The 19,776-nt window shown below is 43.3% G+C and overlaps 2 non-coding genes across 2 annotated transcripts; both read left to right on the top strand.

The window, feature by feature from the left end:
• Positions 1 to 4,446: 4,446 nt before the first annotated feature.
• On the top strand, positions 4,447 to 4,520 carry trnan-guu (transfer RNA asparagine (anticodon GUU)). The gene has a single exon. It is a non-coding gene; the product is annotated as a tRNA-Asn (tRNA).
• A 4,413-nt stretch (positions 4,521 to 8,933) lies between these two features.
• Positions 8,934 to 9,007, top strand: trnan-guu (transfer RNA asparagine (anticodon GUU)). The gene has a single exon. It is a non-coding gene; the product is annotated as a tRNA-Asn (tRNA).
• Positions 9,008 to 19,776: the final 10,769 nt, after the last annotated feature.

Here is a 19,776-nt window from a genome sequence, read left to right as displayed (position 1 = left end):
ATGTGTCTTTGGCATGTGGGCCGACAAAGACAGTTCCTTAAAGAGATCAGGATGTGCTCCTCCGACTGTCTTCCCCGGTGGTCCGTTCTACGGCAGGAGGTCTCCAACAGCTCTCACTCTCTGAGGCGCTAGATGACCTTTAGTATGGCTTATCCTTGCAGTCTTGGTTTTTACACGGATAGGCGGGTTTGCAGTATGAACTGTCATCATGAACCTCGAGACACCTCTTGTATGCCCCCAACTTTCTTACTGCAGCCTGTTTCTCTGGTAGCTTTAGCGCTCAAAACTGTTTGCAAAAGTAGAGCTTCCTTTTGGGCTTTCCTTCACCGCAGACTACACACCAAGTATGGTCCTCGCCTGACTAGGTAGACTTGGTTGTGGCATGTCTTGGCTCAGCCCTGGTTTCTCTTCGATTTGGCTCTTCATCCTCCAATTGCTCGAGCTGCTCATGTATGCTCCCTTGCCCTCTGAGAAATTCCAAGAGACTGTCAAACTGATTATCTGCGGCCACAACATTTCTCCTGTCATCGACATAGACCTGCCATTCCTTTTTGAGAGTTCGGGAAGTTTACTTTCATTTGATCTTGTCACGAGTGGATTTTTGATAGAACTCGTGTCTTCAAAGGACACTGAAGGCTTGAAGTGCCTTCTCCACAGCTTGAATTAATTCCAACATTTTCCGTGGCTGATGATTTCTGACAGTTGGCATTTCCTGTAACTCTTCCACTATTTCAATAGCAATGCACGTTCGGTTTCCACAGAGGTTTTCCAGAACACGGAAGATGTCATCTGCACTGTTATAAGTAGTGAGGCGAAGGTCTATTCTGATTGTGTCATCAATACTGTCCAGTAGTTGGAAATGTTTCACCTCTCTTGAACCGGTCGACTCTCCGTGCCTCTGGAGTGCTTTCCAGTCCTTTCTCCAACTGTGAAAATCACGTTTGCTGCCAGTACACTTGGGAAGGGCCGTCGGTCTCAAATTGATGGCTGGCGAGGGAAAATTGGAGGAAAAGCCCAACGCCGTCAGTGTTAGTCTTTCAGAATCCTCCTTTCTTCTTGCCTGTATGAAGTGGGTCTTCTTGGAAACCAACTTGGGGATGTGGAGTTCGAGTTCCTTTGAGTAACTAAAGGTCCTTCTGACTCTATGGCGGGATTCATCCTTTCAACCCACCATGCACCTCCTTCGGTGTCTTTACCAGTCCTTGCAGGTGATTAAGCATGAAGACATACGCCTCCTGGTCGCCATCTGTTTGTACAGCAGTAACGTTTTTACATTCGACCACTGCTGCATGTCGTGCTGTGAACACTTTAGCATATAAAGATCCGCAGAAAACACAACGAAACACAAGAGACGCAATGAAAGTGCACTCAACAAACAAAACAAACGAACAAAGCCGACAAGACTATGAGCTACACAAATATAAGAAAGAACAAACAAATTATTAACAACAAATAAATAATCAATAAAAGTTGAGAACATGAAATAATCAGTCTTGAAAGTGAGTCTATGGGTTGTGGGTACAGTTCAGTTTTGCGGTAAATCAAGTTAACCATTCTTCTTCAAGAGTCTGATGGTTGAGGGGTAATGGACCTGTTGATGCATTACCTCCCTCCTGATGGTGCTGCGTGAAGAGGGCATGACCTGCATGGTCGGGGTACTGCATTCCGTTTAGATGTGCTCAGCGGTGGGGAGGCCTTTACCTGTGCTGGACTGGGCTCCATCCATTACTTTGTGTGGGCTTTTCCGTACAAGGGCTTTGGTGGTTCCATTCCACGTCCTCATGCCACCAGTCAATGTACTCTCCACCGTACATCTATTCAAATCTATCACACATTTAAATGACATGTAGAGCGTTGCCGTGCTTTCTTTGTAATAGGAGGTATGTGCCTGGCAGAGGACAGATAATCTGAAATGATAACACTGAGGAAGTTATATTTCCTCCCTCATTGTGTTGCCTTTAAGGCATTTGTTTAGTTTATTATATTTTCGCTTTAGTAATTAGGTTGTTATCGTTTTCTAGTTAAAGTTACGATTGTTTCAAGTAAATTCGTTGTCTGTGATATATCGCGGCATGCGTTGACGTCACACCCGGTTTCGCCGCGTCTTGTGGGAAAATACCGGTTTGGAGGAACTGGAAGGAGGGGGCTTATGTGTGCAGGATCAGCGCGAGAAAAGTTTTCTTTCTACGCTCTAGAAACATTAGTGAAGCAACGCCGTAAGTTCATGAGGTAATCGATATGTTGAATTAAAAATGTTAATGCTGATTCTGTTAAAAGTAATGACGGTTGATAAAGTTTATGTTTTTTTGTTATTTAAAGAGTTGCGGAAAGTTTGTGTTGAAGTGTATTTAAAGCCAGTCGATGGCGTAGGTAGTTTCTGACTGTATGTTGCACTTTAATGTAATATAGTTTTTGTAGTTTTACTTTTGCAAGTATTTATGATGTAAATGTGATGTGAAGAAGTAAACAAATACTGTATATATTTTGTACTGTTTTATCAACCGTTTTCACCATACGTTAATATGGAAGAGTGAACAGGAAACGGTTAATCTTACTGGTACCGCCTCATTGATTGGTTTATGCTTGGTGTTTAGTTCAGAGTTCGTTTACATCTGTGCGAGAACACTACACTCATCCTTCCCTCGCTGTTACTCCCCCGCCCCTCATCATCCACACTGCGCTCTCACTCGGCTTTTCTCATAGACCCCCTTGTCACTTTGTTCATTTCATTTCTTGTGCAGAGTTTGCCAACTTACTCCTACAACTCCACTTCAGTGACAGCTTAACGACCTCAAAAAGTTTCCAGTGTTTCTTACGTTGTTGTCTTCCAGAATATCTTCTTAACCAAGGATTTGGGGAGATGCTGTGATGTTATGAGGAAGCAGATTCACGGGTTTGGTGAAGTAGGTGAGGTAGAAAACACGGATCAACACACACAGAATGCTGGAGGAACTCAGTAGGCCAGGCATCATCTCTGGAAAAGGGAAGAGTCGATTTTCCGGGCAGAGACGCTTCAGCAGGACTGGATAAAAAAAGATGAGGAGTAGGATTAAAAGCTGGAGGGAGTAAAGGGAGAAGCAAGGTGATTTGCGAAATAGAGATGGGCTGGGGTGAAGCAAATTTGGGAAGTTGTTTGGTGAAAGAGATACAGGACTGGAAAAGAGGGAGTCTGCTAGTAGAGGACAGAAGTCCATGGAAGAAACTAAATAGAGAAGGAGCACCAGAGGGAGGCGATAGGCAGGCAAGGGGATAAGGTGAAAGCAGGCTGGAGAAACTGGATATCCCTTGCGACTTCTGTTTTGCAGCTTTCAATGTTCGCTCTTTGTGATTGGTGACTCAGAAAGAGTATTTCCAGTATGTTTGACAAATCGGATATATTTCAATGAGAGATCGTATGCTTTCATGTATGAAGTCCGGGATTCAACTTCCGGCATCTCCAGGTTGGTGACAGTGAATTGAAAGATCGGCGGGAATCCCAGAAAGCAACATTCCGAGCAACACACTTAAAATGCTGGAGTAACACAGCTGGCCAGGGAATAAGCAACTGTCAGTCTGTCTTTACACCGTCCTACGTGGGAGAGTTAAAACCCGACCCTTACTGTATCAGTTACAAAGCTGTGGTGGTGACATGGAAAAAAAAACTTCCCTCGTTGCAGGGAGAGAAGAAGCATCCGCGATACTCCACATCTCCCACATCTTGACAACGTCGTTATTGATTTTCAAAAAAGCCTACCAGTGGGATGAATTGTCCGGCTGGACAGTTAAATAATGTAAAACGCATTTCAGTGGCGAAATATCGGGACCGAGGTGCAAGACGGATAGAGCATAAACGGCAGAGAGATAATACCTGGCTGGGTCAGAGTGTAGGGAAGGTGGAGAAAACGAGAAAAAGGAGAAACAGGGAATCCACAACAGAAAGTGAAGTACGTGGGTATGAAACGGGAAAAAGACGGAATGGACCCAGACATATACGGATACGGAACCAGAGCCAGACATGTACAGATACAGACCTATACCCAGAGCCAGACATGTACAGACAGAGGAACAGACATATACAGACGCAGAACCAGACCCAGACATGTACAGATACAGACCTATACCCAGAACCAGACATGTACAGACAGAGGAACAGACATATACAGACACAGAACCAGACCCAGACCTAGACATGTACAGATACAGGCACACACATACACACAAAACACTGCTCATCATTGGTAGTTCAATAATTCCTACTGCTCCTTGGTGCAGAGTGGCGCAGCGGAAGCGTGCTGGGCCCATAACCCAGAGGTCGATGGATCGAAACCATCCTCTGCTATATTCTCTGTTGGCGGCAGCAGCTATTCGGCCTAGAGTTTTAAAACACTAATGTATCACATTATTCATATGACAGGACGTTGCATTTCAATTGAAATTGGTTATTTATTCAAACTTTTTTCAATTCTCGTCTCTGTGGCGCAATCGGTGAGCGCGTTCGGCTGTTAACCAAAAGGTTGGTGGTTCGAGCCCACCCAGGGACGCTGGTGATCCCGTAGTTTTTTTTATGTCTCTCTCGTACAAGAGAAAATGTGCAGCAGCATATGAAATAAAGTACACAGTCGATTTTTCAGGCCGAAACCCTTCTACAGAATCACGAAGCAGCCTGGCCTGCTGAGTTCCTCTGGCATTTCGTGTTTGTTCCTTGGATTTCCAGCATCTGAACATATTCCCATCTGAGATTCGACTGCTACACTGCGAAGTATCTTCCGTGGAATTGAATTGAATAAACTTTATTAATTACGTTCTTCAGATACACGAGGAGTAAAAATCCTTACGCTACGTCTCCGTATAAATATACAATTTATAGCAATATGTAATAAATAGTATGCACAACAGGACAGTCAATATAACACAGAAATACGATTGCATCAGCGTGAATTAATCGGTCTGATGGCCTTGTGGAAGAAGCTGTCCCGGAGCCTGTTGCTGCCGGCTTTTATGCTGCGGTACTGTTTCCCGGATGGAAGCAGCAGTAACAGTTTGAGATTGGGGTGACTCGGATCCCCAACCATCCTTCAGCACCTTTTTACACACCTGTCTCTGTAAATGTCCTGAACCGTGGGAAGTTCACATCTACAGATGCGCTAGGCTACGCGGACAACACTCTGCAAAGCCCTGCTATCGAGGGAAGTACAGTTCCCGCACCAGGCAGTGGTGCAGCCAATCAGGATGCTGTCAGTTCTGACCCTGTAGAAAGTCCTTAGGATTTGGGGACCCACAACCAATTTCTTCAACCGTCCGAGGTGAAGGAGGCGCTGTTGTGCCCTTTTCACCACGCAGCCCGTATGTACGGACGGAGAGATCCTCGGCGATGTGTATGCCGAGGATCCTGCAGCCGTTCACCCTCTCGACCCCAAATCCATCGATGTCAATAGGGGATGTCTACTCTGAAGAAGTCTGAATCTTCCCATCGATGAGAGTTCACTGTTCACTGCTCACTGCTCACTCTCTCACTGCTCCCCCTCTGCGATCTCAGCTCTTTTTTACTGTTGCGATTCACGGGGCCGGCTGGTGGCATAGAGGCATCAACGCTGGACGAGAGGTCCCGAGTTCGAATCGGTAACTGAGAAATAAGTGCACACTCCTGTTTATTCCTGGTTGGTATCACCGCCTGTCACGTGGGAGGCTGGGGCTCGATTCCAAACTTATAGATGTCGCTGCCGTGTCTTCTTTGAACCAGGAGGTATGTGCCGAGCCCAGCAGAGATAACCTGAAATGATTACACTGAGGAAGTTATATTTCCTCTTTCATCCTTCCCTCGCTGATTTTCCCTCGTCCCTCATCATCCGCACTGTGCTCTCACTCGGCTTTTCTCTTAGACTCCCTTCTCACTTCTTTCATTTATTTTCTTGCGCTGAGTTTGCCAACTCAGTCCTATAACTTTACTTCGGTAACTGTCTCAAAATGTTTCCAGTGTTTCTTAAGTTGTTGTCGTCCAGAGTACCGTCTCTCCATAGGCATAACGCGCTGCCAAGAGTTTATGATCATAGCGTGTTTATTGATGTCCACATGCAACTAATATTTAGACAATTCCTCTGAGATAGTTCCAGGCTTGTACTTGTTATATATCACCACTGTGTTTGTCACATCTACTCTTTCAGTTTTCTAGCTACTGCACTTTCTGTATTTAACTCTCGTGTGTGTGTGTGTCTGTGTGTGTCTGTGTGTGTGTGTGTGAGAGAGATAGAGAGAGAATGAGAGAGAGAGAGAGAGAGAGAGAGAGAGAGATGAGAGAGAGAGAGAGAGAGAGAGAGAGAGAGAGAGAGAGAGAGAGAGAGAGAGAGAGAGAGAGAGAGAGAGAGAGTGAGATTCACCAGCAGATATAATATCAATTTAATGCTTGGGAACACATTTCCAGACCAGACAAACAACTCTGTATTCAGCAAAACAAATCAAGAGCCTGCCTCTGGGAGGGAAAGGGACAATTTCTTTAATCAAAAAAGTCTCTAAATTGCATTTTCTGTGGCTTGTTTTTGTATGCGTTAAGAAGTTTTATACAATTAATCATTCGAATTTTTTTTACAATATAAGAACATTTCTCAGAATATCTACTTAATCAAAGATTTGGGGAGATGCTATGAGGAAGCAGATTCACCGGTTTGGTAATTGAGATAGAAGACTCGGATCAACAGACACAGAATGCTGGAGGAACTCAGCAGGTCAGGCAGCATCTATGGAAAAGAGAACTGTCGACGTTTCGTGCCGAGAACCTTCAGCGGGACTGGATAAATAAAAAGATGAACAGTGGAATTAAAAGGTGGCGGGAGGAAAAGGAGAAGCAAGGTGATTAGTGAAACCGAACCGGGTTGGGGTGAGGCAAAGAGTTGTGAAGTTGTTTGACGAAAGAGATACAGGACTGGAAAAGAGAGAGTCTGATAGGAGAGGACAGAAGGCCATGGAAGAAAGCAAGCGGAAGAGGAGCACCAGAGGGTGGCGATGGGTAGGCAAGGAGATAAGGTGAGTGAGGGAAAAGGAAATGAATGGTGAAGGAGAAAGGGTGTGGGAGCATTACCGGAAGTACGAGGCAGGATCGGATTGAATGGCGGAGCAGGCTGGAGAAACCGGATATTCCCCTCTGACTTCTCTTTTCTACCATTCAATGTTCACTCTTTCTGATTGGTGACTCAGAAAGAGCATTTCACGTACGTTTGACAACCTGGATATATTTCAATGCGAGATCGTATGCTTTCATGTATGAAGTTCGGGATTCAAGCCTCGGCATCTCCAGGTTGGTGCCTGTGAATTGAAAAATCGGTGGGAAATCCCAGATGTTGAAATTTCGAGCAACATTCACAAAATTCTGGAGTAACTCAGCTGGCCACGGGATAAGCAACTGTCAGTCTGTCTTTAAGCCATCCTACCTGGGAGAGTTAAAACCCGACCTTCACTTTATCAGTTACAAAGCTTTGGTGTGAAAATGGAAAATGGTAGGGAGGGGCGAATCATCAGCGATACTCCACATCTCCCCATCTGTCACTAACTGGTCCGGCTGTGATGGTCTGAATATGACAGCAACAGTTAATCCCGGCGGAGGAATTGCTGCATTTGATGTCGGCGTTTGCGGTACATTAATGTCGCGAGTTCCGCTTCACTAGTTGATCTGCTGCTTCAACACTGAAGGAACTCCGACAGTCATTCAATCATCAGGACAGGATAAGGAAGTTAATGGCACCTCTGGTTAAAACGTCGTTATTTATTTTAGAAAAAAAAAGCCGACCAGTGGGATGAATTGTCCGTCTGGATAATTAAATAATGTAAAGCACATTTCTTGGCGAAATATCGGGACCGAGGTGCAAGATGTATAGAGCATAAACGGCAGAGAGAGAATAACTGGGTGAGTCAGAGAGTAGGAAAGGTGGAGAAAACGAGAAAGAGGAGAAACAGGGAATCAACCAAAGAAAGTGAAGTACGTGAGTATGAAACGGGAAAAAAGACGGAATGGACCCAGACATGTACAGACACAGAACCAGACCCAGACATGTACAGACACAGGCACAGACATATACAGACACAGAAACAGATCTAGACATATACAGGCACAGAACCAGACCCAGACATGTACAGACACAGAACCAGACCCAGACATGTACAGACACAGGCACAGACATATACAGACACAGAAGCAGACCTAGACATATACAGGCACAGAACCAGACCCAGACATGTACAGACACAGACATAAACACATACATACAGACACACGAAAGGAAGCGCATCATTCACAGTTCAAGAATAGACTGTACTACCTGCAGCAGAGTGGCGCAGCGGAAGCGTGCTGGGCCCATAACCCAGAGGTCGATGGATCGAAACCATACTCTGCTATACTCTCTGTTGGCGACAACAGATAGTCATTTTGATTTTCTACTGTCCAGCCGAAGGTTAATGCCCCTCTCCCCTTCTTACCCCATCCCTTATTTATTTATTTATTCCTCCCTCCTTTTTTTTCTCTCTGCCCCTTTCACAATCACTCTTTCCCTGTTCTCAATCTTCCTCTGGTGCTCCTCTTCCCCTTTCTTTCACCCTACGCCTCCTGTCCCATGATTCTTTCCCTTCTCCAGCTGTGTATTCCTTTAGACAATCACCTTTCCAGCTCTTAGGTTCATCCGTCCCCCTCCTGTCTTCTCCTATCATTTCGGATCTCCCCTTTCCTTCCAATTTTAAATCTCTGACTGTCTCTTCTTTCAGTCAGTGCTGACGAAGGGTCTCGGCCCGTAACGTGGACTGTAATTCTTCCTATAGATGCTGCCCGGCCTGTTGCGTTCCACCAGAATTTTGTGCGTGGTGCAGATATTCGTCCTTGCATTTTCAAACACTAATGTATCACATTGTGCAGCTATGACAGGAAGTTGCATTTCAATTGATATAGGTTATCTATTCGTGCTATTTCAATTCTCGTCTCTGTGGCGCAATCGGTGAGCGCGTTCGGCTGTTAACCGGAAGATTGGTGGTTCGAGCCCACCCTGGGACGCTAGTGATCCATTAGATTTTTTCCCTTCTCTCGTACAAGCGAAAATGTGCAGCAGAATCTATGGAATAAAGTACACAGTCAATTTTTCAGGCCGATCTCCTTCTACAGACTCACGAAGCAGCCTGACCTGCTGAGTTCCTCCAGCATTTTGTGAATGTTGCTTGGATTTACAGCATCTGCACATATTCATGTGTGTGATTCGACTGCTACACTGCGAAGTCTCTTCCGTGGAATTGAATTGAATAGACCTTATTAATTACGTCCTTCACATACGTGAGGAGTAAACTTTTTTACGTTAAGTCTCCGTCTAAATGTGTAATGTCCATCTTATAGCAATATGTAATAAATAGTATGTACAACAGGACAGTCAATATAACACAGAAATACGATTGTATCAGCATGAATTCTTCGGTCTGGTGCCCTGGAAAATAAGCTGTCCCAGAAACTGTTGGTCCTGGCTTTTATGCTGCGGTACAGTTTCCCGGATGGTTACGGCTGGAACAGTCTGAAGTTGGAGTGACTCTGGTCCCCAACGATCCTTCAGGTCCTTTTTACACACCTGTCTTTGTAAATGTCCTGAATAGTGGGAAGGTCACATCAACAGATGCGCTTGGCTGTCCGCACCACTATCTGAAGAGTCCTAAGATGGAGGGAAGTACAGTTCCCATTCCAGTCAGTGTTGCAACCAGTCAGGATGGTCCCCTGCAGAACGTCTTTAGGATTTGGGGACCCATATTAAATTTCTGCAACCGTCTGTGGTGAAAGGGACGCTGTTGTTTCTTTTATACCACGCAGCCGGTATGTACAGACCTTTTGAGATCCTCGGTGATGTGTATGCCGAGGAATTTAAAGACGATCACCCTCTCAACATCAGATCCATTGATGTCAATAGGGGATGCCTACTCTGAACAAGTTTGAATCTTCCCATCGACGGGAGTTCAGTTTAACCCTCTCTCACTGCTCCCTCTCTGTGATCTCGGCTCGTTTTTTTCTGCTGCGTTTCATTACCAGCTGGGAAATTCTGCGCTGTCCGGAGGACGGCGCTCCCTACTGCTGCCGCAACGGGCTCAGTGGGAATTTAATGTGTTCTTTGTGCTTCAGTCACATATACCGAAATGCAGTAAAACGCTTCTCTTTCTCACTTCATCGGCAGCAGGAAATGCAGCCGGAGTCAATGGAGGGGAGGAACATTTTGCTGACAGACTGTGCTGCGATCACAGAGTCTTTCTCTGATATGCTTCACAAATTGCCACACTTCACTCATGTGGACTGAACACCATTTAGCATTCCTCAGCCTACCCACCAGGCTGATCAAGAATCCCTTGTATCGTAATCAGAAGGGGTTATTATCACTGGCATGTGTTGGGAAATTTGAAAACTGTTACCATCAGGCAGGAGGTTCAGAAGCCTGAAGGCAAACACTCAGAGATTCGGTATCAGCTTCGTACTCTCAGCCATCCGATACCTAAATGGTCATTGAAATCTTGGACGCTACCTCATTGCTGGCTCGAAGGGCCGAACGGCCTACTCCTGCAACTATTGCCTATTATCTATTGTCTCATTTTTTAAATATAAATTATATTTTTTTCTGTTTTTGCACGATTTTTATCTGTTCAATATACTTATACTGTAATTGATTTAGTTAGTTATTATTATTATTATAGTTATTATAGTTTTAGTTTTTCATCTATATTATGTATTTATTGAACTGCTGCGGCTACGTTAACAAATTCCACAACAACATGCCAGTGATAATAAACCTAGTTCTGTTTATGAATTGTTAACTTACCAACAGCATTCAAATCCAAAACATGATAACACAGAAAGAAAAGCATGCAAGTAAAGCCATAACAGTAAGTATATATGTATATTTAAATGATGAAAAATAGTGCAAATGCAAAAATAATATATATTATAAAAGTGAGGGAGTGTTCATGGAATCAATTTCCCTTTAGGAATCGTATGACAGAGGGGTAGAAGCACCGCTACTTGACGATATTTTCTATAGTCTGGAGGCTAATACGCAAGTTGGAGCTGACTAATTCTACAATTTCTGGAAGCATCATTTGGTCATGTGCAGTAACCGCCCCCATCCCCATCCCCAACAAAGCGAGATGCAGACTGTCAGAATACCCTTCACTGTACACTGAGAGTGGTTTTTGAGTGTTTTAATTGAGAAACCACATCTCTTCAAAATCTAATGAAATACAGCTTTTGTCTTGTTTTCTTTATAGCTACATTGTTATTTTGGGACAAGGATAGATCCACAGAGATCTTGACTCCCAGGAACTTGAAATTGCTCACTCTCTCCTATTCTCATACCTCTATGAGAATTGTTTCGTGTTCCCACGTCTTACACTTGTAATTGTTAATACCTTCTTGATTCTTAGTTTGAAGATAGTGATGGAAACGTACGGTCAAGTTCACAGTTTAGGGATCTATTCTGGAGGAAAGGTGAAGTCTAGTGGATTTGACTGGATCTAGCAGAGGAGGAGTAAGACAATCTGTATGACAGAACAGGAACAAATGGCAAGTGGGAGTTTTTTTTTTTATATGACTGTGATTGCAGCCGTCCAGAAAAAGCATGTTTATTTTAGAGTCAAGGAAAACAGGGCAAGTTTAGGGAACATTGGTCAATGAGAGATATAAAGGTTCTGCTCAAGAAATGAAAGAAGCATACACGAGGTGTAGGAGGTCAGAATCGGGCAAATCAGTTGATAAGAATAAAACATTATTAAGAATACTCTTAAGAGGGAAACTAGGAGGACAGACTAATATTATGTGATTGATCAGGCAAGTCAGGTAAATACCAAAAGGTCCCATAGCTATGTTAGGAGTAAGAGTGTGGCTTGGGAGGGAGAGACCGACACAGAACTGTAGGGTCTCCATGTCTCGAGCCACTGTGAATGGGTGGGATTATGAATCAGTCGATGAAAATTTCTGCTTTGTGTGTACTGAGTACTATGTTGTGCTTGCTGAATGGATAATGCAAACCAGTGGAGTTGCTTTGGAGGACATTCATATTACAAAAATGCCGTCTGACGTATTGAATGTGAAGCTGCGTTCATCTTTAGGCGCCATAGATCAGCCAATGTACAATGGTGTTAGAGACAGCGCGGAAAAGATCTACTGGAGAAAAAATAATCGGAGGTGTAGTGATTTCGTTAGTTAGTAGATTTTTGCAACCGGTTTAGATCTTCTCGGAAACGAATGGGTTGCGAGGGGATCTGATAAAGACATTTAACATTTGAATTGAAATTGAAGCTGCTAAATTCATAACGGCAACTTGCGGTGAAAGGCAAGCACTTGATGAGGTGTTTCAGCACAAGGAACGGTTGTGAGGAATTCCTGCAGAGTTGTCCCGGGCATAGGGTGATGGGGAGATGCAACATTTAGGTCCGTCGGACAAGTCAGTAATGTCGATTGTGACCAGCTGTTTCCGAAGCTCTGATCACTTCCTTGGCCAAAGAGTAAATACATGCAGCCTTGAAAGATAAAAATAAAAATCATTATCTCGGGCTGCTTCCAGTCTGTTAATAGATTCTTAATACACTTCAGCAGATTTTGCCCCGATCTGATGTCATTTAATTTTAGATTGGAAAGGAACTTACTGTGTGTTGTGTTGTATTCTTTATCTTGTATTTTTTTATGCTGCATGGGATTCGGAGCGACAATTATTTCTCTCTCTATTACCCTTGCATTCATTAAACTATCTTGAACTTTGCAGTTACAACTATATATTTTTTCGATAATCTTACATATACGTGTCGTGGGAAGTGTGGTGACTGGCAGCGTTACAGCCCGGTATGTGAACACCCTTGAAGGGAAAATCTTTGAAGGTAGTGGATTCACCTCAATACAGCACGAGTAAAGCTCTCCCAAGTACTGAACATATCTACATAAAACATCGTCGTATCAGAACAGCATTTATCATCAAACTACTTTTCTCGCTGTTTTCAGCAGGCAAAACTTATAAGTGTCTTAATCTCGGATCAACAGGGTCCAAAACAGTTCCTACTCCTCAAGGATCACTCTCTTGGAAAAAAAAAGGACAATTGGCATGTTCCCATAAACAAGATCTCACTTTAAGGAATGTATATCTTGATATTTCGTTCTCACCGTATTTATTGTCTTTTATATTCATTTCCATCTAATCACTGCTGTTTTAGATTAACTTGCTTTTTCATTGATCCTGTTTACAGTTACTATTCTATAGATTTGTTAAGTATGTGTGCGGGAAACAGCATCTCAGCTTTTTATGTGATGACGTATGTATTTTTGATGAAAAAAATTTCCTCTGAACTTTGATTAAAGAGACGTTTGGACAGCCGTGGAGAGAGGAACGGGTCACAGAACAAAGGGTGGGGTGTAGTAGCACTTGGCGGAGGAACGTGTGTGAGTTCATCAGTGAGGTAGCAGATTTACCAACAGTGGAATACAGACATCTAAAAAATTACACAGCTGAAGGGCCGTGACAGTCATTGGGAAGGACAGCAATGGTTTATAATTGAATAGTCAAGACGTTAGTGATTTAGTGATGCTTTACTGCAAGCTTCAGCTCTCGGTGGACGGTGCTGATGCTTCCTCGCTTGTGGTAGTGGGGGGTGTGTGTGGTCGTTGGTTGCCTCTGCTAAAGCGTCGAAGGCGGACTTTGGGGGGGTACTTTGGGGTTATAACTTTTTAACTGCCATTTATTTGGGGGGCACTGAGCAGTTTTCGTGGATGTTTGCGAATAAAAAATAATTTCATGATGTATACTGTATTCATTTCTCTGGCATTAAATGCACCTATTGAAACCTATTGATGTCGTGGAAGACATTGAAGAGAAATGAGCGGTTACCTGGAGGAGAGAATAGGAACATGGGGAGCGGTGTTTCCGATGTCTACCCGTTTAAGGAGATTGGGGATGATGGTGAATCAGTGGAATCACCGTTACTCAGGAAGAAAGTTGCAGAGGAATCCAAGAGCACTAGAGCCGAAGCAAGGCTGTCGATTGGAATTCTCATTAATAGTTAGTTCCTGTCATAGCCTCGGAGTTTGGGCAAAAACTGCGGTCACTAGGGAAGTTAGGATGCGTTTGGTGACAGGGACAAAGAATCTGCATCAGGGAATCAGGAAAAGTGCAGAGCCTGTACTAATTGCTCTTCAGTTGAAAGTTTTATTTTATCCTTCACTGTACAAAACGGACTGGCCTGGCCGAGCAGTGTTTCAGGTAGGTTCAATTATCCCCTGGGCGACCTACTCAAGATCTTTTTCAGAACAAGATTCTGGAATACCATAACGTGGGATTGTCGCTTGGAATCAACAAAGACTGCGTTTATAGAGGTATTTTGAAGGCATGAGAATTTTCAACTCCGACATGAATGGTTGCATGACCGCATGCGAATGCAGGAGGTTTCGGTATGCGGATAGCAACACTATCCCATCAAAAACTTTGTGACAGAAGCCCCAATGGAAACTCTAAAGCCTCATGCCCGGGAGGAGAACGATACACATAGGACATAGGTTATACCTGGGGAGAACATAGAATGCTGGCCCAGGATAGATGTCTCTGGCGGATTCTGGTAGATGGTGGAAGTCTTTAAACTTGTCGCGTAATTTGATATTGGCAGGAACGACGTTCTGGGCATCACCAAGTCGTGATCGTAAGATCACAGTTGGGAGTTTAACGTCGAAGTATACACATTGTACCGATTGTACAGGCAGCCTGATGAGGGTGGTGAATGTCTCTGATGGAAAAAAAAATTCAATCAAGTTCATAGAACGCAACAACATATGATCAAAAGATGTAGAACCTTTGTGGGCAGAATTAAGGAACTGTAAGGGCAAATAGTCCCTGTTGGGCGTTGTATACAGGGCTCCAACGAGTAAATAGGATGTAGCGTGCAAATTGCAACGGGAGATGGAAAGGGCATTGAAAAGGGGCAGTGTCATGTTCGTGATTTGGGGATTTATATACGCAGATAGTTTGGGGTAATCAGATTGGTGCTGTATCGTAAGAGAGGGAATAAGTATGAAGCCGATGAGATGGAATTTTATAGCATCTTGAGTTTCAGCCCACAAGGGAAAAGACAGTTCTGGACTGTGTGTTGTGTACTGAAGCATTTGATTAAAGATCTTAAGGTCAAGAAAAACTTAGGAAACAGTGACTATTAAATGACAGAATTCACCATGAAGCTCGAGGAGCAAACAATCAAGGCAGATGAGTCAGTATTACAGTGAAGGAAAGGAATTACCCAAGCATGGAAGAGGTGCTGACCATTGTTGACAGGAATGGCTTACTAGAATGGATGACGGCAGAAGAACAATGGATGGAGATTTGGGAACAATTCCCAACGGTGAAAATATTTTCCAAAAGGGTGAATGAGGCAACAAAGGCTGCCCAGACTGCATAAAATCAAAAGGGAGGGGATATACTATAGCAAACATTACTGGGAAGTTAAAGGATCTGCAAGTTTTTCAAACGAATAGAATGCAACTAAAGCTGCTGTGAGGAGAGAATAGATGAAATGTGCAGGAAAGCTAAAAATAGTCATAGTAATGTGGATAAGAATGAAATGCGGATTAACAGACAAGCATTATGCGCCTGCGTCACTGTGGAAGACATGGGCATATTGCCAGTGATTTCAGAGTCTCAGAGGGTGGAAGTGAGTGTTGTTGCTATTAACAAGAAAAAAAATATTTCGGTAGCTGAAAGCTTTGATGGTAGCAATTCACCTGAACAAGAAAGAATATTTAGGGTCCTGAACACGGTAGCTGACGAGTTTGTAGAGGAAATAGTAATGATCTTTGGAGAATCACCAGATACTGGTGTGGTTGCGCAGCACTGGACAAGTAGAAATGTTACATCACTATTTAAGAAGGGAGGCAGCTCGAAGGAAGGAAATCATAAGCTATTCAGCCAGATATCATAGTTTGGGATGATATTGGAGAACACCATTAATGACGAGGGTTCGATGTTAGGACATTGAAATCATGGTCTTGTGGCTACGTTTGCGGACAATGCGAAGATAAGTAGAGGGGCAGGTAGTATTCAAGAAGAAAGAAGTCTACAGAAGGACTTGGACAGGTGGAGTAATCGACAAAGTGTGTCAGGTGGAATATAGTGTAGTACACTGGATGGACATACAATTTCGTAGGAGAAATACAGCCATATATGATTTTCTAAATGGAGAGCAAATTCAAAAAGCTAGCTGCAAAGACATTTGCGAGTCCCTGACCGGATACCCTAAAAAGTAACTTGCAGGCTGAGTTGGTGGTAAGGAAAGGAAATGCGATGTTAGCGTGTATCTTAAGATGAATCGAATATAAGAGCAGGATTATAATGTTGAGGCTGTAGAAGGCATTGATGAAAGTGCAATGGAAGCACTTAGAAGATGCAGCACTTCATCACAGGATCTAATCCTTCGGCCTTCAATGTTGTGCCGAACAAGCTAAATAAAAAAAACAAAATACTAATCACCCCTACAGACACCATGTACATATCCACCCATCTTCCTTAGATACATATGCCTGTGCAAACGTCAATTAAAAGCCTGTGAAGTATTTGCTTCTACCATCATACTGGCCAGCGCATTAAGGGTATGAATGAGTCCTGAGTAAAAACATATCCATCAGAACCTCATTGAACTTACCCCTCTCACCTTCAATGCATGCCCTCTGTTAATAGATATTTCAAATTTGGGGAAGAAATACTCTCTGTCAAATCTATCTATGACTTTCACAATCTCACAAACGTCCACTCAACCTCCGACGTTCCAGAGAAAACAACCCCGTTTAACCAGACCGTCGTGATGACCTTTGCCTTCTAAACTCAGCAGCAGTCTGGTAAACTGCCTCAGCACCCTCTCCAAAGCCTCAACATTCTGCCTACAGTGGGGTGACCAGATTTGTACGCAATTCTCCAGAGGTGGCAATAGCCAGAGCTTTATAACCTTGCAACACATCCTGGTAAATTTTGAACTCAATGCCTCGACCGATAAAACCAAGCGGTATATGACCATTCTTCAGCAACTTCAACATGTGTAACCAATTTCAAGGAGCCACTTACATGAATCCCAATATCTCCCTGATCAGCACCAGCTTTAAGGAACTTTCACTTAACGGTGTACTGTCGTCTTGCATCTTCGCGATGGTTGTGCAACACCTTACCTCTGTCGGGGTCAAATTCTGTCAGCCATTTATCTGCCCCTGTCTGCAACGGACCTGTATTTTTTTGCATTCTTTACCAGACAAATAGCTAAACAAAACTCCAGCATACTTACTAACGGCCCAATCCTCTTTTTTGCTCCAGGTAAATTATATGAATTATAAGCAGCACAGATCCCTGCATAAACCCGCTTAATACATCTCGGATAAGTCATTTCAATCACTGTCCCCTGCCTTCTATCTGCAAGCGAGTCCTGAATCCAAGCAGAATGTTTTCCGCAGATCACATGCATATTAATCTTCTGTATTAGCCTCCCATGAGGGATTTTGTCCACGTAGACAGCACCCACCGACCTTGGAAACTTGTCAAAAAACTCATTCAGATTGTTAGGAAACGTCCTGCCCGGAGTAAGCCATGCTGGCTCTCAGAATTGGAAACTAGGTTTCCAATTGTCATGTACCTCGTTCCTAAGAAATTGCTCCACAAAAGTCTCGAGCACTGACGTGAGACGCACCGCTCTATAGATCCCAGGATTTCCTTTTTCACTTCTTAAATGGAAGCGCAACCTCAGACGCTTGACAGTCCTCCGAGACTGTCGTTAGAGAGGGACACGGGTATACTGACCAAGGGGCAAGAATTCTCCCATGCTGCCTCCTTCAATAACCTTAATACTCATAATACTTTCTCCTCTTTGGCAGTTAAAGCGCTAAGTTATTTATAGACAGCTCCGATCTCCTGGTCCTCCATGTCCTTTTTCCTTGTTAAATACGGAAGCACGCATTCGTTACGTACCCTACGTACATTCTCTGCATCTCTCATCCCCCACCCACACCCTTTATCCCTGAGTATTCACAGTTTCTTCCTAGCTATCCTTGTACTCGAAGTGTGCATAGAATATCTTGCTTTTCTCCTTCATCTTACTTGCCAAGAACTTTTCATAGCCCGCTCCCCTGGCTTTCCTAAATCTTTTCTTTGGATTACTAGCTTTATACCCCTCAAGTGCTTCGTTTCATCCTAACTTCCGAGGCATTACATATTATCCCTTTTCTCTTATCTAAGTTCATCATCTGTCTGGACATCCAAGGTTCTGTTATCTTTCCATCCCTGCCCTTCCTTCTGACACGAACATAGTTTTCCTGTATTCTGTGCAATTGATCTTTAGGCATCCTCCACATGTCTGAAGTGGTCTGGCAAAGAAAATGTGTCCACAATAAAGGCTTTTCATTTCATGCCTGATACCCTCGTAGTTTTCCCAACTCTTATTGGAACCGTCCGCAAGGAGCGTAGCTAACCTTTAGCTCTACTGACAGATAAGAAGCTGTGTTCATTCCCGAACTGTTCACCCACGGCAATGCAGTCAGAGGACCAGGTTCACTACACAACTTCAGGCCCCCTCGTCGAACAGTTCACATATTGATTTAAGTAACTTTCCTCGATACACGTAACAAATTCTGCCCCATAAACCCCTAAAGGTCTCAGTTTATATCAGGGAAATTGACAACAACTCTATTATTTTCACACATTTCCTTACTCTGATTACGTATCTGTTCATTGACGTATCGGTTACTACATGGGGCTCTGTAGTATAATCCCGTCAGTTTGATTGCTCCCTTGTTACTCTTGAGTTCCACCCAAATAGACTCAGTGGGTGACCTCTCCATTGTCTCTAAGCGCAACAGTGGTATTGAAACTGATTTGTGTTGCAATTGGTACGCGCCACCCCCCATTTCACCTCTTCCTCTATCTTCCAAAAACGCTGCAAACCTGGTACATTGTGGTTAATTCTAAAAAAAGAGATAGAATAGGAATGCTATGAGCAATGTACGAAAACAATTCATCTGCAAGAAATTGCATAAAACGTCAATTGTAGGACGCAAGATGGACTGGCATTTTATTGTGAAACATCCGGGTGCTTCGTGTTAAACAGTGCAGTTCTCTGCTGGCTGTGTTTCTAGTATTCAATCTGTCCATTTGTTACAGCTACTTTCATTAGCCTTACATTCGTCACAGATAATTCCCATTCAGTGTGTGTTTAGTGATGTTTCGACAATGACGTAACTACTCTAATCGGTTACTAATTTATGTCTCATCTACCTTGACCACTAGGAAAGTATCAACAGAGCTGAAAGCAAAGAGGAAGTGTGAATCCTCTTCCCTCTGAACGTTTGCCTGAAATAACAGGCAACCTAAATGTTTATATTTATAATAAATGCTTATAGTTATTTGAATGTTATAGTGCACATTGTAAAAATATTGAATCAAAGGATTGTTCCATTAGAAAAACAGAAAGTTCTGTCATAGACAGTGTAGAATATTCTCATTGGACGAATAAAGAAAGTGAAACATCATTGTTATTTTGTGATTTCACCGAGGAGAGATTTTCTTTGCAGCTCATATAAATTTTTACATGAAGTGTTTGTTCAATGGGCTGTGACCGATGTGGCAAACTACGGGGAATGATTAATTGCCAGAGTTCACTTGCATTTCTATAAAAGAGCTTACAAAGCAAGCAGCAGTCAGTGTCGGTAGTTGGACCATTTTTGAACGGATCTCTGCTTCACACAGAAAATGGGATATGCAGCAATTTACTACATAGCGAGTATTTACTATCCTGTACTGG

This window comes from Hemitrygon akajei, chromosome 28 (genome assembly GCF_048418815.1).
Source record: "Hemitrygon akajei chromosome 28, sHemAka1.3, whole genome shotgun sequence".
In the NCBI taxonomy this organism is placed as follows: Eukaryota; Metazoa; Chordata; class Chondrichthyes; order Myliobatiformes; family Dasyatidae; genus Hemitrygon; species Hemitrygon akajei.
Note: the sequence above shows the minus strand (reverse complement) of the source record. Positions and strands in the feature narration are given on the sequence as shown.